Source organism: Hoplias malabaricus, chromosome 7, assembly GCF_029633855.1.
Source record: "Hoplias malabaricus isolate fHopMal1 chromosome 7, fHopMal1.hap1, whole genome shotgun sequence".
Classification (NCBI taxonomy): Eukaryota; Metazoa; Chordata; class Actinopteri; order Characiformes; family Erythrinidae; genus Hoplias; species Hoplias malabaricus.
The window spans coordinates 2,057,679-2,072,668 of record NC_089806.1 but is presented as its reverse complement, the minus strand read 5'-3'; positions in this window follow the sequence as shown (position 1 = coordinate 2,072,668).

Here is a 14,990-nt window from a genome sequence, read left to right as displayed (position 1 = left end):
TAGCTGCAGATGTTAGGGGATTAGTTCTGGATCACATACCCCACTCCAACTCATTTTAAAGATACTGACAAAGAGCACAGCTCCTATGCTCCACAGACTAAAAATGTAGTGGATTTCTACCACTCAGTTCCCTACTGACCCCTAGGCAGGTCACATTTGACTCATTCTGTTAGTGCCTTTCTAAGGAGGCTGTAACAGTTCACTAACAGGTGCAGCGTAAAGAAGCTGAATAGAAATACCTGGACATGTAGTCTATAAATGAATGCTGAAGGACTGGCGCCCCCTCCAGGGTGTGTTCCCTCCTTGCGCCCAATGATTCCGGGGAGGCTCCAGACCCACCACAAAACTGAACCGGATAAGGGGTTACAGATAATGAATGAATGAGTGCTTCCTTTCTTGTTTTGTAAATGGACAAAATGTCAAGCTTGATTCTTGACCTTAAAAAGCCCTACTGAGGGATTACTGGCTGCGACAGGACCCTCTGTTACATTCTCCTTCATTCATTCTTTCTTTTGAACACCACAGAGATGATCCCCTCTGCTCAATTCTCAGCGTGACGAACATAACTGTATCTGTTTGGACGCTTCTCATCCAGAGCTCTGGGCTGGTGTTTTGATTCATTTCCCCGTGTCGCGTCTGGCGGGGTGTCGCTTTGTTCGGGTTTTGTGCCGTTCGCCAGAGAGACAATAAGCCTTGCTTTTAATGAGTTCTGGAGCGTTTCCATGGCAACTGCTCTGCCTCCTCTGCAAAAGTGGTGCTAGTTCCAGATCCCCATGAGACACACACACACACACCTGATTTGCATACACACACACACATGCGTGCGTGCACACACACAAACGAAAACCTGTTGTGGAGATCTCCATAAGCAAAAGTCAAAATTACTTTTTTAATAACAGCAAACCATCACAACAAATTCTGCTGCACATAATTCAGTCAAGTATAAAGCTCCAGGGTCCTGTGATTGTGGGTTAATACCCAACCTTGGACTGGGTGTGATTCTGTCTTGTGCCCAGTGATTCAAGACAGGTTCTGGACACACAGTAACCCCGATCAGGGTGAAGTGATTACAGAATTAATGAATGTATGGTTCTGACATGTTTATCTGATCTTATATTTGCATTCCATTTCCAGTTAAAAACACATATCTCCCAAAACAGTAACTTTACATGAGAGGGTAAAAACCATCTTCACTGTGAAGGACAGCTGCTAAGTTCAAACTAAATATCCACATGGAGATACATGTTTTTAAATTGACATTGACGTTATATGGCTCCTGGTAAAATGAATTAAATTAATTAATTAATTTAAATTAATTTTTTTTTTTTTTAATTTTTAAATTAATAAAATCTGGTGGATTTGTGACAGGAGTCATGCCCTTTGGACTTTTTTGGTTTGGATTACATAAAATGAATCCTCCTTTACCATTGTACTCACATAACAACCAGTCAGACACATTAGCTGTATTTACGAACCAAACTTTGACGAATGACATTAAACTCACTCCAGCAGTCCATATTGTCTCTGGCACTTGGCGTCAACACAATCAGTTCTTCTTCAGTTCTTGCAAACTTTTGCAGCCAAAACTCAACCAGTCAATCACTGTGGCTTCTGATGTTGCCCTGGCGACCGGTGATCTGGCTGATTAGCTGTGTTTACAAACATTAATGAGTGACACAAAGTCACTCCGCCTGTTATCTGTGGTATCAACGTGGCCAGCACTGAACTGAAACATTGGCTCTATTTAATCATTTAAAGAGAGAGAAGAGCTCATTTGTCCCATCTCTGTTGTCTCTGGTGATTTCTTGGTCAGAGCTACGGCTGGGTTCAGACGTCAGAGTGGACTCTAATATAAAAGCTACTAGAACTCTAATCATCCTGCTTATTGTTTCACTGTTGATCATCCAGGATCAAGTTGGAGTGGGAAACACCACCTGTAAATTCTGCTCTAGTTCTCTACCTGCAGTCCTCACAGGCAGAGTGCTTGCAGATTTAGTGTGGGTTTTAGACGGTATCCACTCTGTGACCCAAACACACCTAAAGCTGAGAAACTGGCTGGAGTTACAAACTTTAATGGCCAACGTTACTTCACTCCAACCACCACTCACCACCTGAAACCTAATTTAGATGGATGTGTTATTCTCCCTGTCAGAGGTGATGACATGCACTTCGTCTCTGATATTGCTATTGTATGTGTCCCCACCTTAGAGGAATACACCGGGATACTGATTTATCTGTGTTAAATTTTATACTGCACTTACCTTACAGGAAACAGACATCCTGTGGAGATGTTAGTTGTGTGGAGGATTGTGAGAGTGAAATAGACAGTTATAAATAGTTTTGCTGGATGGTGGACAGTCACATTGTTAACACGTCTGTTGCCATAGTTACAGACATTTACATTTGTACAGCAATATAATACTGAAACATTACTTCCTAAACAACACGAATGTAGCCCTTTTAACATAATTAATTTTCATGATTTTGTGAACACATTTGTCTTTTTTTTTCATTTTCAGCCAGACTGAAGTGGGTGGGATTTATTTGATTTATTTATTTATCTATGTATAAAAAACAACAATATTCATAAACATTTGGAAATGTAATTAAATTTGTAGTATATGGTTTTACCTGTTTATAAACAACTCTGATTCTTCCAAAAAGATGTATAATGTATATCCACCTTCAAACCAGAACTCTTATAAAACAAGCCCGCTTTGGTCTACTGGTAGTAGGATATTGTGAATATTACAGTATTATACAGTAGATCTAGCTGGTGAAATTCTGTGTCTTATTTTAAAGGCCTAGAATACGGTAGAGCAACTGGACTCTAGTTTGTTCTAAAAAGTGGTGCGTCTCTCAAAGATAAAATATTTATTTTGTATTATAACTTTGTTGTTCTATTAAACCACATTGAAGAGAAATGTTGTGAATGTCTGATTGTGTACAAAAACATATACACTTCCCTACTCACACACCTCTAGACAGTTTCACACACTAACTCAGTCTCTCTCACATACACACACACACACACACACACACACACACACACACACACACACACACACACACAGCTAAAATAAAGCTGCAGATATTTCTAACCCTTCTGTAATTTTCCTGGATGTCACGCCTGTTTCAACTCTGAGTGGCTGCTTTCACCACACCATTCAAAGCAGGTGTCATGTGATGCCAAGCCTTCCCACCAGAGGTCACTCTGTCCCGAGTAGTGATTCCTCCACCATCTACAGGTCATTTACACACACCTGCTCCCATTTCTCCCCTTTCAGTCTGGCTTTAGAGCTCGGTTCAGTTCCTGTTTGTTCAACTAATTAAAAAACAAAGCAGACCTGTTGCCCACCTTGTAATTTTAAACCTGAAAAGAAAATCAAATCAAGGAAATAATATAACAGAAATATTTCATATCTCTGTGTTTTCTTTGGCTGTGTTCAGCACAAATCCAGACATATTACAATTCAGGCTACTTTCCTCTGTGGTTCTGAAATAATCAACCAAACTCAGTGTAGAAATCACCACAGTTGACCCAGTCTTACTCTATTTCATCACTGTACACATGGAGGAAGTGTTCAAACATGATGTTTATGTCACAGAGAGCAGTTTGTCAGAATTAAATCTACTGAAAATACAGGCTTCTGTCCCACACTCTGAAAAATAAATGGTTCTACTTGGTGCCACTGAAGAACCACACTTCTGGTTCCATAAAGAACCCTGTTTTTATAAGGGATGTGTGAGTGTAAAGAACATTTTAAAAAGTTTAAAGGTCCATCACTTAATTTTAAGGTTCTTTACTTGTTTAAATGAATCAGAAAAAATTGCATCACACAAAGAACCTTTATTTTAAGCCTTTATTAATTAGCAGGTGATTATGTATATATAATATTCGACAGCCTCACATTCCAGTGACACGTTGAATCTAGCTACAAACTGCTGTTTTTTAAAAAATCAGGGAACTTCAGACATCCACAGTCCAAGAACCAAACATAGGTGAAGGTCTAGACACAAACCAACACCTGTATTTTATACAATGAGTGTCAGAAACAACATCTGCTGTTCGTGCAGTGTCCCACACCATCACATGCAGTTTATATAGTTTTGTCATGTCCATTATTAGGTTTTACAATGAATCCTATCATCATCTTTAATGAATACTGTGTTCTCACCTCTGCCTGTAATATATACATTTACATACAATTACAGACGCTCTTACCCAGAGGAACCCACAAAAACACTTGCCTAAGTTCTTCAGGGCTATTTCACCAGCCTTAGATGATGTTTATAATTTATATATTTATAATTTGTGTTCAAATTCTTCATTCAATAACCACAAATATCCCACTCACCAGAAAAGTCTGGGATGTGTGATTTCCACTTTTGTTACTGACCAGTTTCACTCTAAATATTTTACACCTGCAACACAGTCAAAAAATCAAATAAAATAAAATAAACTTAAGAAAACAGTATAAAATGTAGAATCTATGTAATTTACATATATAAATAATAAACACACACACACACACACTGTAAGTAACATAATGTTTTTCATCTTTATGTATGAGTAGAAAAATCACAAGTCATTTCCAATTTTTATTTTTATTTGTACCATGACAAACTGATTGTTTGATGTTTTTGATATATAACAAACTTCTCTGCCTCAGCTAAAAGTGTAACTCTGAATATTAAAACCTGTCCAAAGCCTGAAAAAGGATTTTATTTAAAAAAATTGAACAATGCTTTTTCTGTATTTGCTCCATCTTTTATATGTTTTATTGTAGATATTTTAAATAGATCGTTACCCAGTGTTCAGTCGTGACTGCAAGAGAAGAAGCAGCTCTGTGATGGATCAGTGCAGTAGTGGAGTAGGGCACAATGGAAAAAAGTGGGTAACTTTACACCAGAATTTAGGAGATACACTGTAACTCAGACTAGTTTTAGTGTGAAGGAACTCAACAGCTCCACTGTGTGACTAAGAGTGACCACTTCACTGGGGAGAAGTTCACCAGAGTAAAAAAACTTAGCGGCGTGTCTATGAAGAGTAATCAGTCCATTACTGAGCCAATAGAGTTAAGAAGAGTGTGTCTGTGAAGAGTGATCAGTCAATATCTGAGTGTCCAAATTTTAGAAGAGGAAAATGAGAACCCAGCTGAGTCTCTATGAATTGTCGGTAAGGAATCTTTGCATCCTGGTAAATACCTGTTAACATTTCTCAAAACTAAATATATCACACATGTCCTGAGCATGGTTCCTCAGTTTTGGATCAGTTTTTAAAACATAATTTATTCACTTATTGAAAACTATCATAACTGAAATCTACAGAGGATGTCCTTCAATGTCCATGTAATAATGATGGGTCTAGAGTTTGAGATATCATTTGTAGATTTTAATAATGACTACAACAGAGGAAAAAACTTTCTTAAAATTCCAGAAGTAGGACAGAGAGAAGGGGAAAAAAACAGAAATAGGTCACCTAACACACAGTTTCCAAAGACTGTTATCAATGTCAGAAACAGGTGAAAAAAGCCCAGTTAAAACACAACAAGGAAAAATAAATAAATATAAATGCATTTACATAAAATTAAAAAGAGAAAAACTAGACGTACCCATGTAGACTTGGTGGAGAAAACCGCTCTAAATTTTTGAATGAGTTTAAATTTGTGGCACAGTATGCTGTCTGAGAGTGTTTTGAAGGAAGCAGATGAGGGTAAAATGGAGACAAGTGTATGACAATAAGCAGTCGCTAGTGCAATGTTCAATATTTAATAACACAGACCTCTGATGGGTGGGTTGGGAATTAGCTGTAACATTCCATCTGAGTGTCTACAGTAGTGAGTAACCTTCAATCCTGTGATCAGCAATTGAAACATTTAGGACATTTATTAGTCAAACATTAGCAAAGAAATCTATCATGGATTAGGCTCTTTTCAAACACAGAAAAATGTTTGAAGAACTTCCTCTCTGGGTTTCAGTCCTGTTTACAGTTATTAGGCTCCTGCAAGATATTAGGGTAAGAACCACCAGGATAACATGGTGGAGGACAACCTGGATTTCCCTCTAACATCACAAATAAAACAGGGGTCCATTACCTGGAGACAGATTAAACTTAGACCCAGATCGCTGAGCAATATAAATGGAGATAAACTGAAAACAATGCAGGCCATGACTAGAAATGTGAATCTGTAATGCTTTGGATACAGATTTCACAGAAACAGGCTGACATTCCCAACAGTTAATTAGATTCCTCTAGTGTTTTCACTAAACCTGTCACTAACACTTCTGACAGCAAAGAATAAATGTGGAACATCCAGTCAATCAGGAGCCACTTCTGAAGTTCAACTCTAAAGTTTGTCATCCGTGAAGAAAATAACACATTCTGAAGGGTGTGTCTTGGCATCTATAGCTGTCAGAGCTGTAATGCCGCCACTGGATATTTGTGTGACCAGTAATGCCAGATATTCAGGCAAATACTAATTTAATAACTGCAGTTTGATATAGTCAGGAAATTAATCACACAATAAGACAAAAGCTGCTAGAATCTAACCTCCCTCCCTCTTTCTCCCCATTGACATCAGTACAGTGGTGTAAATTAAATTACACTAGGGAGTGCCCCAGGAGCCACAATTGTAACACAAGTGACAGACACAAATTGATTTGAGATTTTCTAAACGTTATGCAAATGAATTGTGACGCTGCGGCCCATTCATAGACGCGACAGTCCGAAGTCCCCAGCCTCTGCTCTCCATATGTTTTTGTGGTCAAAACCACAACTAAAAGAGACAAACAAGTGATGTTTGTCACCCCCCCCCCATGGCCAGAAACGGCACAGTGCCAGAGCCAACCATTAAAATATAGGTCACAGGACTGTAAAAATTTGTCCAATCAATGCACTCAGAAGAAACAAAATGAATGGATGTCCTGCCTGTCTAGAGCCACTCTCATCACCCCCAAGCACACATGCTGCAGATCCTTCCAAAAACACAGGCTGGATGAAGCTAGAGAGCATGCCAGTTTGAATACTGATGTAGCTTTTGGGTTTTTTGTGCACGAATCAGATGAAACATGAGACATGTAGATTATGTCTGAACATAGTTCCTTGGGCTCCTTAAGGCTTGCTTGCTCTGTCATTAACATCTAAGTGTGTAAGTATAGGCTAGTGGAGGTAGTAAAACCTTCACACGATGTCTGATGCATTTTTATCTCAGTACTCTGAAATCATGGGAGGACGCTGGTAGAGGAAGAATAAATTAATTCATTGAGTAGGAATGATGATGAATTTAACATTTTACGTTAAACACTGCAACTAAATGACACACACTGAATCCGCCCCACTCTATAGAACAACAAGGAAGTCCAGCTGTGTTTCTGAAGATCACTGGGGGAGTTTCAGGCTCTGCTTCTGCATGTTGTTCCTCTCAGTAAAATGGATTATATTTTCTTTAACCGCAGCAGTTTTATAGTCTGTGTGTTGATTATACTTTCATTTTTTTTTTGTTACAAAAAGCTGCTAAGAACAAGATGAGCTGTTCAGCCACTGTCTTCCTGCTCATTTGTTTGGTCTGCCACCATGACAGGGGCAGCTGTGGTCTTGAGGGTAGAGAAGTGAGCTTGAGGCCTGAGGGTCATTGGTTCAATTCCCAGGACCAGCAAAAGAAAATTCATTCATGGCTGAAGTGCCCTTGAGCAAGGCACCTAAACCCGAAACAGCCTTCTACTCTGGTTAAATGTGTATTCACTGCCCCTAGTGTTTGTGAAGAATTGCTCAGTTTAGGACTCTGTGTAAAAGACACCATCAAAACTTGACGTGTCTTCAATGCATTTGTTTCATCCATAAAAATCAGTGTGAATAGGCCTTTACTCACTCAGCTTTTAAAATATGATTTGTCCCAAATAGCGCCCTAGTGGTAGTCCAATTTTTGTTGATATCAAAGAGTTAATTCAAATTTCTCAGAAATGGCATATGCTGTGTGTGTATTATTTTGAAGTTGTATTTTGTCTATATAATTGCCACTAGATAAACTGTCCTCCCTGCTTTCTGCAGATTGTCTGGATGTATGATTACAGGTGAAGGCTGTTCTTCTCTGGGTTCAGCTCTGAAATCAAACCCCTCCAACCTGAGAGATCTGGATCTCACCTACAATCACCCAGGAGAATCGAGAGTGAAGCAGCTCTCTGATCTACTGGATAATCAAAATGATGCACTGGAGAAACTACTGTGAGTCACACACACACACAGAGACACACACACACAGACATACACACACACAAACACTACATTTGTGAAACTACATTGAGTTACAAACAAACAGAGTGCACACAGGGGAAAATACATTACAAAACAAACAAACATAAAAAAAGAAAAAATAGGTCTTCAAAGTCTTTCAAATAGCTGAAACATTCCACACAGTTACTTGAAAAGGAATGTTATAGTTAATAGTATTGTCATCCAGAAGATGTAGGTTTGTGTAAGATTGATATCAATATACAATCATGGGCATTCAGGACTTGCTAAGTGCATGGGTTTTCCAAGGGAGTGCTATAGCCATTTTAGGACTAGCACAGATGAAACGTGAAGCACATTTGTATACATCAACTTGTATATTTTCCCACCAATAAAGTTTCATCATCAACTGTATAATTCTAGCTAATTAAGGTGTTATGAAACATTAAAGGAAATGTAACAGCTTTAGATTTACAAGATGCAGGACAGTATGGGAAACTGAACCTGAACTGCAAAAAGAAAATAGAACTATGATGACTGGATGTTTGGTTCCCTCCAGCTAATGCTTCCGTTTCCTCCAGAGCTAATTTTATGAATAATGATTTTCTATAAATACATTCTACTGGTGATATTTTATGAGAATAGTATGCAATGGGGACTTGATTAGAGTTATAGCAATTATTTGATAAAGCAGCTTAGCTCCTCTGTCTGTTTCAGATGCATCCACCTCTACTTCAAAATGTTTACTGGGAACAGTGGTAAATTGTAATTATTGAAAAGTTTCACCAGCTTCTTAAGGAAATTAAGTGTTCACACATTACCTTTAAGAAGGGACATTAAAGAAGTCGCTGTTTTAATAAATCTACAGATGGTCCAGAAATAAAAATGTGCAAACCCCAAAAATACTTTGCATTTGTTGGACTGCCAATGGTTTAGAGAATTTTACCCTGGCATTACCTTTAGTACCATCCATGGTAAACCTGAGTGTCAGTGATAATATTGCCCAGAAAAGACACCATGTGTTTGTGAAATTTACATTGTTCTGGATTTACAATGTAATAAATCAGGTGAATAAATCAGGATATTGTCCTGTGATGGCAAATTGTCTAAGCATCTCTGTGAGCACATAATTTATTAAGGCTTGTAACAGAGTGGGTGCTAGAGTGGCCAAAAGACAATACTCTACTGTATACTCAATGCTCCCAAGTAGTTATAAAAGTGGTCTTCCACTGATTTTTTTATTTTAATAAGTTGTAGGCATTCCTGAGATCTAATCTGGCAAATAAGGCTGCTGGGAGGAGAGGATAAGATTAGTGATTTTGAAAAATGGCAGCTTTTTTTTTAACACTACTAATAAAACCTCCTCAGCTTGTGTCTGGGGATATGCCTTTGCTTTGGATAAAACATCATCAATTAAATCAATGGCACACTTGAACTTATTTGTTCAACAGTCATGGAACATAGACTAAGATTTATGTATCTTTAAACAATTTTGCTGGCAAGGAAAGGACCAAACGACTAATCCCTTCAGACCAATAAATAAACATGTTTTCCTAAAAGAGTCATGACTGTACTTTGGATGAATGAAGCAATATTGGACATAATATCATGCTTCTCCAATGCAGAAGCCTCCTTGTCCACCTGGGGAAAGATGGGAGGAATCAAAATGCATAGGCTCTTCCTCCTCGGCTGTTCAAATGCCAGTAAAGATTTGTCTTGAATGGAGAGGTTGAAAACAATTATACAGTATATGATCAGAATGAACTGCTAGGATAATTAGTGCTTCTTAGCCCTTTGTTTTGTGAGAAATTTAAGATAGAATGTTGGCTCAAATGCCTTTACGAAAGACCACAATATATGCAGGTTCATTCCACCCATGGTCTGTAGTCACAGTAGGAAATTCCAGGGTGTGATCAACACATTTTCAAGCACAATTTCCTTGCTAATTTTTTTATATTAATTCCCCACAATTTCTGCCTAGATGGGGGTGTTCAAAAATGGTATCAATAACATGTTATTGATATAATTAAGATGCTTAATTTGTGACCACCCCACAATGGACCATTCTAAGAGATCTCTCAGTCAGAAATTATAAAATTACAAGGGAAGTAAAAATGTAGAAATGTCAGTAAACCAATTACCAGGAAAAGAAAACACCATGAACAATGTAGGAGAGGTTGCAGTATAAGAATAAAAATGATCAACACATGGAATAAAAAACAAAAAAAAAAAAAAAAAAAAACAACAACAACACACAAACAGGAGAGAGGAGAAACAGTGGCAATCCTACACATAAAACACTGAGTCCATTAAATGACCTAACCACAGGTTTTTCCAGTCCGTACTCTGGATAGAGACTCTGCTTTCTCCTAGAGAGGAAGGATGATGTGATATAAAAGATGAAAAAAAGTTTACCAACATCAGCAGATTTATTTTAGGATTAAAATATTTTTAAAGGGAAATTCACTATGAATGTATACAGAAAACATCAGCAATGTCCCTTTAATTGTGACTGAAATTACTGCCTGATTCAGATGTTGCTGGCTTGGCTAATGTGTGTGTGTGTGTGTTTTAGGGCACAACCCAAAAGGAAAATTTGGATGAAACCAAGATTAAACAAAAGATACACACACTTACACACAATTAGCATCACACATACAATGCACATACATGTGAATAATAAACTATACACAAAAACATTAAAACAGATGTAAACATACACTCAAGTTTTGGCCTCTAATCTCATGTTTACTTTTGTGAATGTATGTATATGTGTTGGTGGCATGATGGCGCAGCAGGTAGTGGCGCAGTCACACAGCTCCCGGGACCTGGAGGTTGTGGGTTTGATTCCCGCTCCGGGTGACTGTCTGTGAGGAGTTGATGTGTTGTCCGCATGGGTTTCCTCCGGGTGCTCCAGTTTCCTCCCACAGTGCAAAAACACATGTTGGTAGGTGGACTGGCGATTCAAAAGTGTCTGTAGGTGTGAATGTGTGTGTGTGTCTGTGTTGCCCTGTGAAGGCCTGGCGCCCCCTCCAGGGTGTATTCCCGCCTTGAGCCCAGTGATTCCAGGTAGGCTATGGACCCAACGCGACCCTGAACTGGATAAGTGGTTACAGATAATGAATGAATGTATATGTGTTTGTGTATTTGTTTAAATGTATTTGTGTGTGTGTGTGTGTGTGTACAGATTACTGTGATCTGACTCTGGATCCAAACACAGCACACACTGTTCTCTCTCTGTCTGAGGGAAATAGGAAGGTGGAGCGTGTAAAGGAGACTCAGCCGTATCCAGATCGTCCTGAGAGATTTAATGGTGATTCTCAGGTCCAGAGTGTGGAGAGTTTAACTGGACGCTGTTACTGGGAGGTGGAGTGGAATGGTAGGACTCTTATCTCAGTGTCGTACAGAGGAATCAGGAGGAAAGAGTCGGAGCTGAGAGTAAGTTTGGATTCAATAAATTCTCCTGGAGTCTGAACTGTTCTGGGAACAGTTACTGGGTCAGACACAATAATCAGGAAACTGAGATACACCCCACCCCCTCCCACTATAACAGAGTCAGAGTGTATCTGGACTGGGGGTCTGGCTGTCACACACTCACCTGCACATTCACTGAGCTCCTCTATGCTGGATTAGAGATTTGGGACTATGACTCTTCAGTGCATCAGTGTGATACAAAATAGACTCATGCACCATGCCTTTTAGGATGAAAGCATGTACATGTGTTTATATTTGTGATATATCAGTGTAATACAGAGGATTTAGAAAGAACAGAGATGGTGCTGAGTGTGGGTTTGGTCTCAATAAAATCTGGTATCTGTGTCAGACACAATTATCAGGACACTGAGATGTTTACACCCCCCTCACTCTAACAGAATTGTAACATATCTGAACTGGGAGTAAGGCTTCCAAACATCCCCCAAGTTTGTGATAGAGCAAGGTCTAGAGGGTGAAAAAGTCCCACATTTTGTTATAGTGGGTAAACACAAAATGTTTTAAAACTAAGGAAAAATGCCTGCAGCATTAGAAAGGAGAGGGTGCCTTTCACCCCTCACGCTGACTGTTTACACTCCATGTCTGGAAGGAGTCTCTGGAGCAGCCGGACAGTTTCAGATATTCCTTCACACAGACATCAAACTACTGAGCTCCTCAGCCTGATGGAACACAGTCTCTTTAATGGAAACACTGCACTCACTTTACAAGGGAAACTTTCATCACTTTTATGCTGCTAGGTATGACTTACCTGATCAGGGGAGTGAAAATGCACACAATAGTAACTATTGATGTAGAGTTACATCTGGTCTTCCTATAACATTGTCTCACTGCACTGTGCTTATTTATAGTTAATGTATGTAAAGAAGTTCTTATTATAATGTGAATATAAAAAGTATAAAATCCATATTTACCTTTGAAGGACTTTATTGTCTGCTGCTAAACTGTTTAAAATGTAGCACCATGTCTTGGATTTACTACTGTATGATTATCTGTGGTGAGAAGGAATAACGATTATGATTTTAACTTTGTGCAGGAGAGTGTTTCTGATGTGAGCAATAAAACACTTCTCATCACCCACAGTATATATGCAATATACATAAAGTAATAAAGTACAAATAAATAAACTCCTCGGTGTCACTGCTGGACGGAGAATAGTCCACTGACCAAAAACATCCAGCCGACAGCGTCCTGTGTCACTGATGAAGGACTAGAGGACGACCGACACACTGTGCAGCGACAGATGAGCTACTGTCTCTGACTTTACATCTACAAGGTGGACCAACGAGGGAGGAGTGTCTCACAGAGTGTACAGTGAGTGGACACAGGGTTTAAAAACTCCAGCAGCACTGCTGTGTCTGATCCACTCATACCACCACATCTTACCTGCCATGTGAGTGTCTTGACCATGGAAGAACAGGTTGGAAGGGATCAAATAAAGTATGCAGAGAAAGAGATGGACTACAGTCTGTAATTGTAGATCTACAAAGTGATCCTGTATGGTCAGTGGAGCTGAGGAAATGGAACGATGGTGTAGAAACAAGGAGATGGTCATAATGTTGTGGTTAATTGGTGTGTGTGGGCTCCCTGGAATAAATTCAAAAGTCAGATTCCATTTTTCTGTTACACTATGGTAATAAACTACAACCAAAATTGTTTCTGTACCTTTAAGATAAAGTGTGTGTGAGTAGCAGTGTGGGTTAACCTCCTGCAAACTGACTAATCATAGTGCTGCTCTGTGGAACTGCAGCCAATGGGAGCACAGGGGGTGGTGCTGTGGGCAGGGACTGTGTGAGTGAGGAGCAGAAGGAGAGCTGTGAGCTGGAGATAAATCAGAAGGTGTTTTACTGAAGGTAAAGATCTGTGTAAGACTTTTCCGCACTGTTTACACTGGGTTTGAACTCACTCTCACAGAAACGGGGGACACATGTTCACTCTCTGAAAAGGAAGATGGGGAATGGGGGAAATGTGGGAGCTGCTCCACACTCAGCTCAGGAGGCTAATGCTAGCTCTTAGCTGGGACTGTGGGGTGGTCGGGTGTCCTCATACTTTTGACCTCAGACTCATTGTAAAGAACACAGTTCCACTGCTCCACTGCCCAATGCTCAGGGGTTTATACCTCTCTGGCCCACACTTAGCATTGGGCATGGGGCCCTTATCCTCAAGTGTGTCTCCTCCAAACGGAGCTATGGACCCCTGCAGTTCCAGTGTGAACTTCTGAAATGTCTCAGAGAGAGCTTCATTGTTCTCAGTCCATTCACAGCAGTTGTAGTTCCTGTGTGGTGTTCCACCGTGTGATGGACCTCCACCTTCCTTCACCTCAAGTACTTCTTTTAAAAATGAGGTCTGAGGGATCTGTCTTGACTCACAGAGGCTTTACTCGGATCTCATCACTGGGTGGGCATTTGGAGTTTTCAGGTGGGAAATGATATAAGATTTTTTTTTTCTTTCACAAATTTTAGTGATTTTGTTAAATTATGTATAGTTTAGCTTAAATGCGAATTATTTTCTTATATTTTAAATTGATTTGCTGTATGTGACACACACACACACACACACACATACACATATATATTTTTATTTTATAAACTGCTGACAATATTTCTCCCAAAATCCAAACAGTGTAAACTCTTAAAAAACTCTGATGCTGAATGAATCCCTTCAACAGCCAATGAGAATGGAGAACAGAAAGTAATGCAGTGGACACATGCACAGGCACATGCATTTGAGCTTGGAGCAATGTAGGGCAGATTAAACAGTAAAACTATGACAAACTACAATACATTACATAGAGCTGAATGCAAATGTCCTCAATCAGTATTACCTGTAGGAGAACATAGTGAGCCACAAAATACGCCATTACAGCATTTATTTCAGTTTTATTCTTATTTTCCATTCCACCTTAAATGATACTTAAATATGGCACGCGCTATGGATAGTGCCAAAATTTCTTAAACATTTATAGTGGAACATAGTCTCAAGTGTTATTCTACTAATCTCCATTTCCCTCTGCAGTATGTAGAGGCAGCGCTGACCAAGTCTCCACATTCATGACCCAAAGAAATTTTTACATATTTTTCTTTGTGGATTGACCACAAAGTGTGTTAACCAAGTGGCTTCTTTCAAACTTTGTTGAAATACACATTTAATATTTTCTTTTTTCCAGAAAAGAAAAAACTCCCTTTGGTGTCATCTGTCTTTAGTGTCCAAGACGTTCCTAACTGATCTCCACAAACACACCAGGAAACACATTCCTCTTGGTGATATCACA